This window comes from Cupressus sempervirens, chromosome 6, assembly GCF_028749045.1.
Source record: "Cupressus sempervirens isolate cs-2001-9-10 chromosome 6, ASM2874904v1, whole genome shotgun sequence".
Lineage (NCBI taxonomy): Eukaryota > Viridiplantae > Streptophyta > Pinopsida > Cupressales > Cupressaceae > Cupressus > Cupressus sempervirens.
The window spans coordinates 272,621,887-272,638,874 of record NC_143123.1 but is presented as its reverse complement, the minus strand read 5'-3'; the positions used below and the strand labels follow the sequence as shown (position 1 = coordinate 272,638,874).

At 30.9% G+C, this 16,988-nt stretch overlaps 2 pseudogenes; one reads left to right on the top strand and one right to left on the bottom strand.

Annotated features, from left to right (window-relative positions):
- Positions 1 to 4,582, bottom strand: part of LOC149552284 (alcohol dehydrogenase-like 7) — a 66,819-nt pseudogene extending 62,237 nt beyond the window's left edge.
- Positions 4,583 to 4,684: 102 nt separating this feature from the next.
- On the top strand, positions 4,685 to 10,726 carry LOC149552283 (26S proteasome non-ATPase regulatory subunit 11 homolog pseudogene; annotated as a pseudogene).
- Positions 10,727 to 16,988: the final 6,262 nt, after the last annotated feature.

Sequence of the window (16,988 nt, the reverse complement as noted above, 5' to 3'; positions counted from 1 at the left end):
CTTTGAATAAAATTATCTATGCCCATCATAATCCATTTTAATCTAACCTAAGAGCTGGAATCCATGTCTGTCTCTGAAAGTCAATATCTTATCAGGCAATTTCTTCATACGACTTGATATAGGTATGACCTCTTTCTATCCATGATAAAACTTACATTTCAAACCATTTGAACAATTTCCATTTCTCTTATAATGCATACACAAGTTGACTTTACAATTTTCTAAAGAATAGGATGTTCTAGGATGCACTAGTAATATTAATATTACTCTGCCACATCGATAATACATTCTAGATGGAAGGGGTAATTTGATTTGCACTTTGAATATTTTGTACTTCATTTTTCCTTTTTGTTTATGTAGTTGAACATTTTATGTTAAGTGTGCTATCTTGAATGTGATATAGATATGGAAATATAGTTGAGCATTCTCTAAAAACCTTGGTTTTTTCCCCAAAATTGTCAGATTTTGAATCCAATAGTTGTTATTTTTTGTGGATGCAGATGACAGTTGGGAAGTGCCCAATTGTTATAGCAATGTAAGCTACTTATCACACACACACACACACACACACACACACACACACACACACACACACACACACACACATATCCCTCTGAAGCATCGTGACTAAGTACATGTAGCATTATCATATTTGATGTTTGGTATTAGTTTATTTATAATGATATGTTATATTTTTTATATTTTTTATTATATCTGTAATATTAAAATATTGACTTGGGATAATATTTTAATCATAATTTAATATTTTATTTTAGTTATATTCTATTCATCATCTTAAAATAGATGATTTATAATATTATGTTACATGTTACTTCTTAATCATATTTGTAATAATAAATTATATTATGTAAGATTATTAACAATATTTTCTTTCTTTATTATAAAAATTGGAATAATAATATTTCATAGTGTATTATTATTTATTTGATTAACATGATTATTATTATGATTATGATTATATTTAATTTATTTTTTTGTTTAACTTTGTATTTAGGCTCTATTATCATTCAAATCTAGCTCTGAAAAGGGGACATTACATTATGGTCAAGGATCTGATGTTTATGATCATGATCAACTATCTTAGGGTCCATCAATGTGTGGTTTTGGGGCTTATCCTATAATTGGGGTTATCAATAGGTGAAGCATAGTCATTGCCTACCAAACTTACTAGTCTATTATATCCTTTTGTTATAGGTTTTTTTAAGAAATTTATTATGAACATATTATTTAGTTCTTTGTTACATTTATGAATTGACACCACTTTCCCTATTACTAGGAATAACTTAATTATAAATCATTGATAAAAAATTTCTTTTCATGTGCCTTATTTTTATCAAATTCTTATTTTTATGTTGTTTGTAGACTAAGGTTCAATAAATGTTGACATTAAGTGTAATGCACTTTTAGCACCCACCCAAGCATAAGGAAGAAGCAATATTTGATCCTATGGCACCTCCATATGTTAAAAAGTGAGTATTTCAATTGATTGTGTTTCATAGTTTTTAATAGATGTGATTTTTTAATGGGGTTTGATGTTTTTTATTTAATGCAAAGGTTTATTTTCTTGACATAAATTTCATAATCATTTGTATCCTTTTTCTAAGAAGTTAGTGCAAGAAACAATACTTGTGTGTGGCTAAAGTGCTCCAATTTATATTTTATAAGAGTCTATCACTACAATAATTTAGAGAAGTGTAATTGACAACAAATATGATTTTAAAATGCTTGAATAGGAAAATTTAAAATTGTTATTGATAAATATTTAGATTATTGTTTTTTATAATAACTAAAATTTGTATTCTTTGAGAAGAGTATATCATGTTACAGTGACCATGATCATGGTAGATCTAATGTTGGGAAGACAATTTTTTCAATTGTTTGCATTATTCTTTAAAGGGTACTAGCTCAATAGGAGAGTGCCTGCTTTATAAGTAGGAGGATGGTGGTTCAATTCCATCATTCCGTAATATGACTAAATTAATGATTAAATAAACTACCAAATATATTACCAAATATACTACTATATACTACCAAATATACTGCCAAATAAACTACCATATATACTACCCATAAAACTACCATATATACTACCAAATCAACTACCAAATATATTGCCAAATATAAGACCATATATACAATCCAAAAAACTACCAAATATACTACCAGATAAACTACCAAAATTACCAAATAAACTACCAAGTAACAACAATAAATGACTAAATCAATGACCTAATCAATGATTAAAAAAGTTTAGTGATAGATTTGGTTGGGAGATAAATGTTTGGCAATAAACTACCATTGGTCATGTGATCAAAATTAGTCACATATCTACAATTTTTAGTAGTTTATTGAGTAATATATTGTTGTTTTTGTACAAGTGGTGGAGCCTTTTTCTACATTACCTACCTTCCAAATCCCACCTAACCTTGAAAAACACCAACAAAAAGGTAATTAGTTCTTCAAAACAATTGCAAAATTTCAATTTTCATAACACACTATACTTGTATAGCAATGGGGGTGTTCTCATTCTTGAGTCAAATACTACTGGTAAGGACTTATTCTATGACATTTGACAATTACAATTGTCTTAAACATTGTAGTTATTCTATGACATTTGACAATTACAATTGTCTTAAACATTGTAGCTATCATCCAATTGAAACAAGCTATCCACTAAATAAAAAATGTAGTATCTTTACCCATTGTGACCCCATAGCTAAAAAGACAAACTTTATCAGGGGTAGTCATTGGATCTATCTTGACAACAACATCAACTTCTAAAATAGTGTATTCGATGAAGCTGGAAACACCCAAAAAATGGTACATAGGCTTTCTATTGATGTTGAATCTTGTACCATTATCATTTACATGGTTCCTACAATTTTACTCTCTAGTCTAAAACATATATTGCTTTTGGTTGACTTGCAACCCACACACTCAGTGCAATGTAGCATGAACACAGGTATTATAAGATCTCCCTCAACATCTTTCACATTTCCCCCCATACTTTCCACTCTTCTGCACCATACAAACTCAAAATGTGATTATTTGACAAAAAATAGTGTTATTTGACACAAAATCATGAAATTTAAAGAGAATGTAACATACCCAACTTCCCCGTGGCCAAAACTTTGAGGATACCTTGTGTGATCCTGATAATTCCACATCACAAATTCATGATACTTAGCAATTATTGAGGTGTGTTGAAAGAAAATGAGAAATAAGAAATGAAAAAGTAACAACCTATTTATTACTCCAAAAATAGACATCATTGTAACACAAAGCAGTGCATATGATTCTAATGCGAACTTCCAGAACCTACGGTGGAGCCACTTAAGTTTCCTTCATTACCAAAGCTTCTCCAGGTGCCCAACACACAATAGCTTCAACAAATCCACCATTCAACATAATTCTCTTTCAAAATCTCAATTTTTGGATGTAAGATTATAATTCAACCCTGAAAAAATCACATTAGAGAACAACTTCCCTCTACAAGTGCCTTGGAGCTGCCAACTGATCCATTCATGGTTGTCTAATATTGCTAATTGTGTAGCATAAACAATGTAAAAGATATATATTGTCAAGAAAATGTGAAAACTATATGAAAAGGAATGCTAAAAAGGTCAAGGTGTTCTTATATGAAAATTGTGTGTTGGATATAGTAACAAATGCCCTATTTTTGTTGTTAGACTAGTTCTTCAACATGATTTATCTTAGATTTTGAATGAAATGATATAACAAGATTAACTTTGTTCTTTCTAGGGATTATATTTATGTTATTATTAAGAGGTAGGTTGGGGTTTGGAAGGTGAGCAAAATATAGAAAGGCTTATTTTTTGGTTGTCTTTGATCAAGGACATGTTGGTATATATGTACTTCATTCACCCAATCATAACATATCCTCCCAATGGCCTAGAGTGAGGGACCTATAGTTTAAAGAGACCATCATGTGTTTGGTAAGTGATAGGTCCTATTGGGACTTTAGGATTCTTTGTAAGACTTCATGTTTTTGGAAGATAGTTGTTATCATTTTTTTATTTTAATGATTAAAAATATTTTGTGATAAATTAGAAAGACACCTCATTTGTTTCCAACTTCAATCAACTGATCTATCAGAATCTTGTGATGCAATCTTTTATGTCCAAAATAGTAAGGTTCTCATCATGTAATGTTGTTCCAAGAGAAGCCTGATGAAAATATTTAGACTAGTGACTTCTAGAATAATTTCTCTTATAATCCTTAGAAATGTAACATAGCCCACCTAATGCTACATAAAGTTTAAAGAGAACAACATACCCAACTACCTCATGGCCAAAAATTTGAGGATGCCTTGTGTGATCCTGGCAATTCCATCACAAATTCATACTTAGCAATTACCGAGGTGTGTTGAAAGTAAATGAGAATTGAGAAATGAAAAAGTAGCAACTTGTTTATTACTCCAAAAATAGACATCAGTGTGACACAAAGAAATGCATATAATTTTGATGCAAACTTCCAAAGATTTTGGTGGAGCCACTTGAGTTTCCTCCATTACTAGAGCTTCCCTAGGTGCCCAAAACATAGGTAAGTTGTTCTCTAATCCATTTATGGCTATCTAAAATTGTTGATTATGTAGCATAAAAAATGAAAAAGATACAGATTGTCAAGAGATTATGAAAACTATATGAAGAGGAATGTGAAAAAGGTTGAGATGTTCTTACATGAAAACTGTGTGTTGGATATAGCAACAAATGCCCTATTTTGTTGTTATACTAGTTCTTTAGCATGATTTATCTTAGATTTTGAACGAAATGCTATAACAAGATTGGCATTGTTCTTTCCAAGGATTATATTTATGTTGTTACTAAGAGGTAGGTTGGGGTTTGGAAGGTGAGAAAAATGTAGAAAGGCTTATTTTGTGGACCTGTTGATATATATGTACTTCATTCACCTAACTATAACATATCCTCCCAATGGCCTAGAGTGAGGGACCTATAGTTGAAAGAGACCATCATGTGTTTGGCAAGTGATAGGTCCTAATGGGCTTTTAGGATTCTTTGGAAGACTTCATGTTTTTGGAAGATAGTTGTTATCATTTATTTATTTTAATGACTAAAAATAATTTATGATCAATTAGAAAGACACCTTAGTTGTTTCCAACTTCCATTAACTGATCTATCATAATCTTGTGATGCAAGATTTATGTCCAAAATAGTAAGGTGCTCATCATTTAATGTTGTTCCAAGAGAAGCCTAATGAAAATATTCAAACCAGTAACTTCTAGAAATATTGTTAATCCTCAAGTACATAGCATAGCCCACCCAATGCTAACAACATGTGGACAATAGCCAACAATATTGAAACCTATAACATGAAAAATTCAAGAGTGAAAAATATGCATGTTTTTATAAATTATCAACATAGATAGCAAACCAATTAAAGAAAAAATATTGCAATACATAAGTTTACACTTGGAAGAAAGAAAACATATTGGATGGATTTTCCTTCTTATGTTTCTTTTCCAATTCCTTGACTTTAATGATTGTATGAATTTTCTAAGTGATGACTGCAATGTACTTGGGGCAATTACTGACCCAACATTTTGGAATTGAACACAATGAACTTATCCAAATTATCAAGATCATATATGTCTACCACACCATCAGAACCTGCCACAACTACACCAGTCCCTTTAAATTCACCTTTGTGGACCAAATGATAAATAATGGCACACTTGGTGTCACACAACATAAATCCACCTACAAGTAGCTTATGGAATGTCTATAGATTGGAGTTTGGATTCAAACCAATTTCTCAAGAAAGAAGGATATATATTTTATTTTAATATTATCCTTTAGGTTAATTTTTACCCAATCTTTAGGGACATTGATGTCTGTCAATTCATATCCATCGTAGAAATCAACAACTTCCCAATCCTTTACCTAGAAAACCTACATTTTCCTATTAGGCCATAAAAATGATAACATTTTTGTAGATGGGAACCAATAATTCCTGAACTAATTACTTTTCTTAATGATAGTTATCAAAGCAACCAAACAAAACATCCCACCAAGATATGGGTTGAGCCCCGACCCGTTTTGCACAAAAATGCACAAAATAATTCCAAATAGTTATGGTAGAAGGAAACATAGAGAAAAGGTGCTTTAAGGATCACAAGACCCACATATATGAAATATCCCCAATCCAGGACTATAATTTTCCTTAACAAGAAATTTTTTTTATGAACTTAAGATTATTGATGATAATAACATTTTAATTAAAGTTGTCATTCTTGTTTGACCTAATGGTTGGGAGATGACTAAAAATCTATGGAAAAAAATATTAGTTGAATATTGGAAAGGATATAAATATAAGAAACTACCTCCACAACTTACACTAAAGATTGGAATTAGTTGAGTTTAGAAGTCTTGTGAAAGGCATTGCAATTGTCTGCTATTTTGCATTTGTTGTTACAAAGAAGAGTAGAGATCTGTGTGTTTTTCCTTTCTATTTTTGTCGAGTAATCCATTTATTCCATCTACCATTTTGAGATATCATTCACTTGAACACAAAGATGAATAATGAATGCAGAAACACGAAGAGAACCATGCGATATTTTAGGTCAAAACCACACATGTATTACTATTGTTTATACTTTATTGTCTACAAGCACTAAAGCAACCAAAGTTAGAAAGAATAAATTCAAAGACCAAGGACACTAAAAAAGTTCAAAATTTATTTGTTAGGAGATCTTCCCTCAATTCTTCTCCTGTAAATGTGAGTGTGGTAAAAATATACCTTACGCATCCCTCATATATCCATACAAGGCAATAATTTGTAGGTAATAATTCATAGCAAGCATATGCATGTCTGAAGCAGGTCTGAAGCTAGGTGCTTGGTGGCATGCTTCTCCAATAGTTTGCATGGATAAGAAAAATCCCACCATAGCAGCTCCATGGTAGGTCACATAATAGATGGGTTGCTCCAAGAACCATTCATGTAAGCAACTTGCTAGCATTTTGGGTGCATAGGCAAGAGAAACTTCTCTATTAGACCATTTTTTGTGATGACGTGATGATTAAGGTTAAGCTTCATCCAAATAATATCCTTATTGGTTAAAATATAAGAATAGGTAATGATCAAACGAGATTGTGTAGTTTAATAAAATAGATTCCATTAATTCCATTAATAATATCTCTTCATAACTTACCAAGCAATAATAAAGAAAATAATTATAATAATCTTTATGAATGCATTCACACTCTTCAAGGAGTTAGCTTTTGAAAAGATGCATGGTGGTGAATATGTTTTACCATATTAAAGTAGGTGAAGGAACTTAAAGAACATTTAATTGGTCAGATAAGCTTATAGAAAGAATGGGTCAAAATTGAGAGCAGAGAGAATGAATTTGAAAATTGAAAGGACCTACAATTATAGACTTGAAAGAAGAATTATTATATCAAATCACTATCATAACTCTCACTGGGAAAGTTTTCACAAGTTTAACTCTCAAATTTTTAAATATCTAGCATAGTTGAAAATATTTTTAAATTTTGAGTCAAAGGGAGCCTCCCCTACTAGTTCAAAGAATAGTTTACACATTTCCATTTTTTATCACACCAAAAGGTGTGAATGAAAAGTTAATACTAACAAGAATCATGATCTGGCCATATCTTACCAACAAGGAAGAATGGAAGGCATTTCCCATGCAACATTTAAGTTTTCATACATGCACATGTCTAGCATGTTAAGTGGACATATTACATGTGTTGTTAGTATTTACAATTAGAAAACTATAATTTTGTGTGTGAAAGTTGAGATGGGCACTAAGCATGTTCATCTTAAATCTTGCATGGATGCAATGAAGAAGAATGACAACATGTGATATTCTAGGTTGTACAATTTTTGAAACATCCGATGTATACATTGTTAACTCCTATATATTGTAGACTTGATTTTGGAATAGTATCATGTTGCATTCATAGGTATTCTTATCCTGTTGGAATTACTCCAAAATCATATGGTAGTGTGAAGAGTCCTGCAAGAGCATAACTTTGCAATTGTAACATAAACTCCAATTCGTTGATAAATACATTGAGTTATGTTTTGGAGTGTGGATTTTTTCTCCTAAAAATTTTTTCCCCCACACATAAAAGTTGTGTTGTATGTTATTATAACTTAAAATTCTATTAATATTATATTGAATTTGCATCAAAATCTATAATATATATGGATTTTAAGAAATTGTTATATTTGTAAGCTATAGTACTATCATAATTGATGAAATAAAGGGACTCTATAATGGATGGTTCATCAAGAACACCACACAATACTTGGTGAAAGTTTTGAAAATGGGGTAACAAGCTAAGTAGACTTAACCATGGAGAAAAAGCTCTCAAGTTGGAGTAGTGTTGGGATGGGTGATCACTCAAAAGGGCTAATGTGTCACCTTTGGGAGAGTCACCTGGATGCAATGAATACAAGTAATTCATGTATTCTAATGAGACGGGAAATCTAATCAACCACTACTCATGAAACCTGGGTCAATGAGTCTGACTCAAAACTATGCAATTGAATATTGATAGGAATATCACAATTACATCTATGTGGAAAATATCTCCTACTTATCAATATAGGAAATTTGTTATTACATATAAAATAAATAGAAAATGACATTGCTGGTCTAATACAACTCAGTGTGTGTACTTAGCACAAAAATGAGTTTCTTTGAAGTCCTTAAGCAATCTACAACATGAGAATTGCATGTTTTGGTGATTCTAGATATGCTACACAACCCTTTTATCACCTTCCTTTGAAAAATAATGCAACCACTCTACTACTTTGATTTTCTAATGTTTTTTCATCTCCACAAGAATAATTAGACACACCATAGGTTTTTGACACAAGTGTTAAAGCTGCTAGAATAACATCAAAATTTGAGTTTTGTCTTTCTAAATCTTCTAAAGTATTATTTTCATTTTCTCCTAGAGCTAATTACACTCTTTTAAAAATGCAATCTACCATCCTAGGTTGTGATTCCCCAAATAGTCACAGAACTCAGCAAAGTTATGTGTGATCCTCTCTCTTAGGTAGATAACTGGCTAGAAACTGCAAGGATTGATGCCTTACAAGTTGAATAATGTTAACCAACCTAAAAGAAGGAATTGACTTTTTAATTTTAGATTCAACCATCCTAACTAGAAAATTTAGCCACTTATCCTCCTAATAGCCTCAAATTCCTTTTCATTCCAATGTATTATAGATGGCATTTGTTAACTAATCTAAGATGTTAGGTGAGATTATTCTCCCCATTAAGAGATTACAATTTGTTGCAATTGCAAGGCACAAAGTCCTCTTACTGTCATGAAAAGTAGGCTTTGAACTATTGGTTACTAATGAAATATAAATAAAATCATTAGTCACTATTTTTTACACTTCTAGGAATTTTCAAAATAAAATATCACTTCAATGTTATTTTTGTCTTTTTTATATTTTAGATGTAACTTGAGATATACTGTAGGAACAAATTTGAAATATTACATGTGATATATGATATCTTTAATCAAAATTTCTCTCTTTGATGTACAACTTTTTCAATGTTTGTATTTCTTCTCCTTGATAGTTGTCTTTTGTTGCAACAACTTACCAAGAGAAGAGGGGTAAAGAACTTGAGAGCCTCCTCATAGTTCTACGACCTTTCTTTCTGTAGAATCCAAAAGCCAAAACTAAAAAAATTATGAGGTATAGTCAAAGCAATTGAAAAAATTCAATGGAATTCACAACTTGGATTTCCCTTTGCAAGGAAATGGTTGAGTGGACTCGTGTAGAGAAGCGTACAGTCTTGAGGCAGAAGGTTGAAGCAAGATTGGTTTCTTTGTTGATGGAAATCAAAGAGTACTAGGATGCTTTGGCCCTCCTTTCTAGTCTTGTAAAGGAGGCCAAGAGGTTGGATGACAAGATTTTTCTTGTAGATATTGACTTATTGGAAAGAAAGCTTCATTTTTCTTTGAGAAATCTTTTGAAGGCCAAGGCTACCTTAACAACAACATAGACAACTGCCAATGCTATTTACATTCCTCCTACACAACAAGGGACTATTGATCTCCAAAGTGGAATTATTCATGCTGAGGAGAAGGATTAACAAACAAATTTTAGTTACTTTTTTGAGGCATTTGAGGCATTTAATGAACTTGAGGATCCTCCTACAGTGTCTAGTTTGAAGTATATGCTTCTGTGTAAGATCATGGTTAACTAGGCAGATGATGCTGCAGGTAGAGGAGCATTTTTTAGTTTTCTTAAGACCATATTTATTTATATAACATATTGATGAATTCATTACCTCCCTCAATGAAAAGAGCATTGCTTGATAGATTGAGGCAACCCTTCATTTACTTTTGGAAAATACTCTTGGTTTCCTCTTGATTTTTTTGTAGTATTATAACAACTGATTGGAAAATGGTTGCCATTGAAAATTTCTCTGGTTGTGGGCCTCATTTCTTCAAAAGTAGGGTTGAACTACATGGGAGTGGAATTGGATGCCATGAAGGCTATTGCAAATGCACATTCAAAGTGATCATTAAAGGACTTTGAAGTGGCACTTAGGACATATCAAGCACAGCTAGAAGAAGACCCCATTGTTAACAAAGATATTAGCATTTTGTGAAATGACATGCTCAAATCAGCACAATACAATTTTCCTTTCTTATCACCAATCATGCTAAACTGATAATAAACAATGTGCATCCTTTTTGTCTAGGATTACCTCCATCATTAATCATATATTGTCCTCTGTGTAAATTTTTTGAAGAAATGAAGAAAGTTTTTAGTTGTTTTCTTTTTGTTTAATTTAATTTGCTAAGATATTATCAAAAAAAATTGTGATGAATGGGAATAATTGTGGTATTTGTGCTAGCATGCCTACCATATAACTCCTTATGCCCACACAACTCCATAATGTTTCATCAAAAGAGAGAACACTTATAAAAGTCATTTGTTAATCGAGAGCATATATAGATAAGAAAGGAAAGTATTTCATGATTTCTTTCCATTAAAAAAAGTATAAGAATCCCTGATCATTCTCAATTGAAAACCCTTACCTATGATCATTGTTCTAGGAGTTTCTTCAATCTCATTTTTTCTATGTCATTAATGGAGCAAATATTTGCAATCACTATTCTTCTTATTTCTTTAACCTCAATTTTTCCCTACCGCCAATGGATCAAATAATTTCATCAATATTCTATCCTCTGCATCAATGGGAGAGAATAAAACTAAATTTTCTCTTTGTTATATGTGGGCTTCAAATGGGTCAATGATTTTTTTTATCAATTAATTTATCTGTTATTATGATAGGACACATAAAGTGGAATGATTAGCATTTTATTAGTAATTAGAAATCTTATATTTTTTCCTTTAATTTTAAATTAATCAAATTTTTATTCTTGATCAATTGATAATTATAAATATCAAATTTTTTATTTTTTATTTTTAAAGAAAATTAAAATAGTTTTTTGATATTAAATTATTTAATAATAATTTAGGTTCTTATTAAAATGTGTTAATTTTGTCTTAAACATTTTAAACTTTGATTTATTTTTTTTAAGTTGGATTAGCTCTATCAGGATTGGTATTTACCTCCCAAAAATTCTCACTACTTCATAGGTTCTCTGAGTATTGACACTTAGATCAAATGACTAGCGTGAATTAAGTGGAATTTGTTCTTATGATGAGATTAGATAGACTCAATATGTGAACCACAACTCATGAAACACATATGATTGGTCAATGAGTTTGACTCAAAAACTTAAACAGTTGAATCCTTATAGTAATATATTCATAGTTTTTAAACACTTCGTGACCTTGAAAATTGTGCATACAGAATATGCACCTTATATATATTCCATTATAATTTTTACCATGGTTAAAAATATCAATTTGATGAATTAATTTGTAACATTTTTATAACGAGAATAATCTACTTACATGCTTTTGTAGTAGATATCTTTTGAGGAAACCTTAGGGTATCAATATTTATAACATGCATAACTAATATTTCTAAACCTTATTACATCTAATTTGGAATCATGTGGTAGTATACTATCTAATATGAGGCACCAAGTTTACTAGTGAGTTGAGTTGTTAATTGTAATCTTGCGTAGGGATTCATCATTAGGTGCAAGTACACCTAATCCTACATATAACTCAATGATCATGAGCATTTTTTCCTTATAAATTTTGAATTTTTTCCAAACAAATCCCTAGGAGCCATATGTGTAAATATTATATGAACATTGTTTGTATTGATAGAACAAAAACTTTATCAATAAGTTATACAAGTTATAACAAAATTTTAAAAATGTATTAAAATGATTTAAAAAAATTATTAATCATTCTTTTAGTCATTTATTTGGGTGACTAATTATTAGCAATAGTTGTTCAATCATCTATTTGATGATTTATTTAGTCACTTATACTCATAAATTGTAAAACATATTTAGAATCAATTTTAGTTATGGGATCAAATAGTTTAGTCTCATGACTAAATAATTTAGTCACGTAGTCATTTATTTTCCAAAATTCTACTAGTATACCCTACATAGGGCATCAATTTAAACCATTTAAACCAATATTAATCTAATCTTACAGAGGAAAAGGAACCTAAAGCTACTCTTTGAGAGAGAAATAGAAACACATAAATTACCTTAAAGATTAAATCAAAAAGAATCAAGATGAATGAAATCCCTAACAAGCATGTTGTGAATCATTTAGTCTTGAGAAAGAAAAGAGAATATATTTATTACCTTGAAGATTGAATCAAAATGTAGTGCAGATAAATAGAATATGCTTCCTCCTGCTACTTTAACTACTCTACCCACTAAGCAATATACTGTCGTTGAGAATTTTGTTCACAAATAATATCATTTGTTAATTGACCAAATAATTATTCATCTCATGTATTAAATTTATTTTTTTTAAATAAAATTTTAGCCTAAATAACCTTCCATACTCTTCATGTGCATAATACATCATGAGATGATCTTATTCATTACAACATAGAGTCAACTATTAATTTTCTTAATCTACCTTGCACACCTCCTAGACAATATACCCATTGTACACAAAGGTTTATATTAGGCATAATCTCTTATAGGAGGTACCCATTAATTACACACCTATGTTAAAACCTTTTACATCTAAAGATATTATATAAATACCTATTTGATTAAAGCTATGCAATTATAAGCATTGATCATGGAAGGTTAAATTTGACCATGTTCCATTTGAAAGTTTATTCTTTAGGCACTTAACCTTGTGGTTTTATTAGGTGACCAAATTAGTCACTTATTTGATCACCTATAGCTATAAATTGCAAAGAAATAGTGACATGTGATCAAATTAGTCACTTGTTTGATCATCTATTGCAAACAAATAGTGATATGTGATCAATTTTAGTCACTTGACTAAAAGTTTTAGTAGTGTGACTAGATTTTTTGGTCACCTAGTCACATATCACCAAAAAATGTACTATTATCAAGATATACTTTTATCAGCTTAGGGTAGGCTATCTATGTATATAATGGGAAGTGGCTTTTAATGGAGGTCAAAGCCCTGAAGAGGTTTCCTAGGTAACTCATTGTAAGTTATATTAATAAGTGATAACATTTCATTAAATGGGTTTAAAATGAATTAACAAAAGTCAATGTTTTACCTTTCCCATGCCTCAAGTGCTAGTACAAGATAGGATGGGAGTAGAGAGGATGCTTGATTGTGACCTTGCCACATTAGTATGCCTTATCTATGAGAGAGGATATTGATGTGCATAGAATCACTAAGGGGCTAGATTCTAGAGAGGTTGCCAAGGCAACCTTACAGTTGGCTCATGTGATGACATTTGCCCACATGCATATTAGGTTTCCTACATGTCTTTGTGGCCTCTGGGATTAAATGTTACTTGTGTCTTGGTACCTTTGAGATATATTGATTTCATAATACCCTTGACCTAGATGATGGTTATGACTATTAGATTGTTATCTATATGGGACTTTAGATTATCTCCTCGGCATAGTGGGAGTGGGCCATGTAGGTTCCATGAGGTCGGGTGGTATTGTTTCTTATACCATTAAGATCCAATAGCTATATGTCATTGTTGGATGTACTTGTGAAGTTGTTTCATTATTTTAATCTTGTGATTATGATCTTTGGTCATACTCTGATGTATTGTACGTGATTATTGGAGATCTTATGAGATGTTGTATCTTTTCATGATGTATATTCTTTTAGCTTTTCATACCCTATGACTTGTATAGAGGATGATTATGCATTCTAGTTATGCCATGTGGTATCTTATGTATTTGTATATTATTTCTTTTGATTCATACTTATGATTATTCTATAATGTGGATTTTGGTTATGTATCAAATTTAAACTTAATAAAACTTATTTATGTGATTCAATGTCATGGAACCCTTAAGAGAGGTAACTATTATTGTATTTCTTTGTATGCATGTGTGTTATTCCTTCCACCATATCTCTTGTTGTTTTAATCTTTCAAAAAAAAAAAATTTGGTAAAATTGGTGGTATTATAGGTTAATTTCTTTTGGGTTCCCTAGTGAGGCATTACACTAGTGTTATCACAATAGATACCCACTAGATTTGTGATCTCTTCCTTCATACCTTTCAATAATTTCTTGATCCATATGATATTTGAACAACTTTCTACTACTACCACATACTCATCTTTAGCTGTTGATTGGAAAATACAATTTTGTTTCTTGCTTGTCCATGAAGTTAGTCTCTTTCCTAGAAAGAGTGCACCTCCACTTGTGCTCTTTCCATCGTCAACATTTCTTGCCCAATCAGAGTTAGTAAATACCTTCAGTTCAAATTTTTCATTCTTTTTGTAATAAAATCCATAGTCTTTTGTTCCTTTTAGATATCTTAGTATTCTTTTTACTGCCATCATTGATTTTCCTTAGGACTTGCAGAAATATTGTAACCATCCCAACTTATAATGAAATATTAGGTCTGCTATGAACAACATATTGCAATTTTATAATCATTGAACTATATAATGTCTAGTTCACATTAGTAGAATCATCATTCTTGGATAATTTGTGTTGAGTAACCATAGGTTTACTAACTAGTCTTGAATCTTTCATTCCAAAAAAAATTAGTATCTCCTTGATATATTTGGATTGAGTAATGAAGATACCTTGCTTCATTTGATATACATGTAAGACAACAAATAATTTGATCTGACCAAACATTGACATTTCAAATTTCTTCTTCATTTCATCAGGAAATGATTTGCATAATGATTCCTTGCATCCAAATTTGATATCATCAACAAAAATTTTGTATAGCAATACCGCATTGTTGTTTCCAGTCTTCAAGTACTATTTGTTGTTATCATTTATTCTTGCAAAACCAATCTTCACCAAGTAGTTATGCAGTCTTTTGTACATACTCTAGGGGCTTATTTCAAACCATATAAAGCATTATGCAACTTGCACACCATATTTTTCTTGCTAGGATCCAAAAATCCTTCAAGTTGCTCTATGTATACTTCTTCTTCAAGTATCCCATTCAGAAATCCAGATTTGACATCCATTTGATATACCTTAAATCCTTTGTAAGAATAATATGCAAGTATTTTTCTAACTCCTTCTAGTCTTGTTCTAGGGGAAAAATTTTCCTCATAATCAATACCTTCTTTGTGTGCATATCCTTTGCATACCAGTCTAGCCTTGTTCCTTGTGACCTCACCTTTTTCATTTAGCTTGTTCCTAGATACGCACTTTGTTCCAATATCATTTTTATCTTTGGGTCTAAGTATGAGTGTCCATGTTTTGTTCTTTTCTATCTGCTCAATCATTCATTCATTTCTTGTATCGAATCCTCAATTTCCAAAGCATCTTTCACAGATTTGGGCTCAAACTCATAAAGTAAGGATGTATCACTTCCTGAGTCTTTTTACTTTTCATAACACCATATTCTTTATCTCTAATAATTTATTTAGGTGCATGATGTCTTCTCACATATTTTGATACCACATGTTATTTCCTTCTTTTTTCTTCAATAGGTTCATCTTAAAAAATAATTTCAAGCTCATTCTCTCTTTCTAGTTTAGGTTATGGTTCATGTTCTACATGCTCAGTATTATCTTCTTGATGTTTGGCTATGGATTTGCAGCTTTATTTTCTTGTTTAGGGTGCTAGGAGCACTATCATTCACATATATGAATGAAATGTAGTCTTTAGGCTCTTCCTTGTATTTAACTTAATTATTTTCTATATACTCATCAAATTTTACATTTGCACTTTCCAAAACTTTGTTAGTGTTAGAGGTCAAACACTTATAAGCTCTTCTCTTAGTGGAATAACAGGTTAGGAATACGTCTTCATCACTAGTAGCATCAATTTTCTATTTCTATTATTTTTAAGTATGTAATATTTGTTTCCAAAAACTTTGAAATACTTTACATTTGGTGCATGCCCATATCATAATTCAAAAGGTGTAGTATTTGTACCTTTCTTGAATTGTACGCTATTCAGGGTATAAATAATTGTACTTACATCTTCTCTCTAGTATTTTTGTGACATGTTTTTCTCCATCATCAATGTTCAAGCATAATCCATGATTGATATATTTCTTCTTTTAGCTATTCCATTTTGAGGAGGGGTCTTGGGTGTTGACATATGTCTTTTGATTCCTCTGTCATTGTAGAATATGTTGAACTCATTGGAAATGAATTCACCACCTCTATTAGATCTCAAGCACTTCAAACTCTTCCCTCCCTCCTTTTCAAATCTAGCCAAATACTACTTAAATAATTGAAAAGCATCAGCTTTTTCTTTAACAAATGTCATAGTCATCATTCTAGAGTAGTCATCAACAAATAGGATGAAATACATGTCTTTGAACACCAATAGGTCCACATAAGTTAGTAAAACCAATTCTAAAATATCATCAGATGAATATGTCTTAC